The sequence below is a fragment of the Olea europaea genome, chromosome 3 (assembly GCF_002742605.1).
Source record: "Olea europaea var. sylvestris chromosome 3, O_europaea_v1, whole genome shotgun sequence".
Taxonomy (NCBI): Eukaryota; Viridiplantae; Streptophyta; class Magnoliopsida; order Lamiales; family Oleaceae; genus Olea; species Olea europaea.
In genome coordinates, this window is record NC_036239.1 from 2,267,732 (window position 1) to 2,269,138 (window position 1,407).

The following is a 1,407-nucleotide window of genomic DNA, read 5'->3' on the forward strand; positions in this document are numbered from 1 at the left end:
TTATCTTACGTACTGTCCGCTTTGGGTGGACTTTACGCCCACTTACCCCTCATGGCTTTCTATCGCGTCCCCCAGGATTCATGTTAAGTCTATCTTATGTAGAGGTCAAGAGTTTGAATCCTGAGGGACGCGACAGAAAGTCGTGAGGGGTGAGTGGGCGCAAGGCCCATCCAAAGCGGACAGTACGTAAGATAATGGCTTGGACGAGAGGTCCGGGTCGTTACAATCAAGTCCTCCAATGCACATTATTTGGCCTTCCAAGCCTTCTGATAGCTCATGACCACTCCGTACTCTTGTCGAACGTCATTAATAATGTCCGAAGGTCTGTAGATCGTTCGTGAATCCTAGAACTTGTGCATTATTTCTCGGCCAATGAACCATGATCGGGCTTGCCTATGATCATTTCGACAAATACCTACTTCGCAAGTATGTTCCCGTGCATACTTACAAACTACAAAGAACTCATTTGTATCCATCTTTATCGCTCGCAAACGCTAATGGCAACTGTCGTCAACGCAGATAATTGTGTACGTCGACTTATTTGATTTCTTCACTTTAAACTCGAAGTTATGCCTTAAAGCAATCTGGTGCACAGCTTATTGCAATTCTTTCTTTGATTCGAACAGTTGCTCGACATACACATCTTCATCATCGAGAATCACACGTGAACAATTAGAGGACCGTGTACTCGGTTCGGCCTGTGAGCTCCCACCCGACTCATATCTCCTACGGGATAAAGCAATAAAATTCTCGTTTGTAAATACGTTTTCATTCTCGTTGTTTTTGACTGCCGCTGGAATTCTGTGCGTAACAGTGTGATTATGGTGAGTAATAGTAGTCTCGAGAATAACCACATCATCTTCACGAAGAATCTGAATTGTATCCTAAACATTATTTACATTACGATTCTCTTTATCGGAAATTTTGTGTTCACCTTCGGGGACATTCTTCCTCAATAAAGTTACGCAAATAGGAGTCGACTTTTGGCCTTAATTCAATTTAATTAGATGCTTCATCTCCACTTCAAAAGTAACTTTTATAGGTGGAATCGGAATGGTTGAATGTTTATGAAACAAAAATTTCAATTCCATATCGTACTGAGAGGGATCGACGTTAAGCATGTTTTGTATTTTATGGCACATTTCTATAAATGATGTACTCCTTATTATAAAAATTGCTTTAACCACATCTTCTTCACTCGTTCATTTCCATTCCCACTGAGCATTTTCATTATTTTGAAATTCACCGAAATAACAAATTGGGACACATGCTGATGTCATATCTACCACAAATTGAAAATATTAGATAATAGATTAAATATAAGGAATTGATATATAATTTTTGAAATTGTTCATTTCGTATTTAATTTAATTTTATACTTATAATAATTCATTGATTATTTTAATT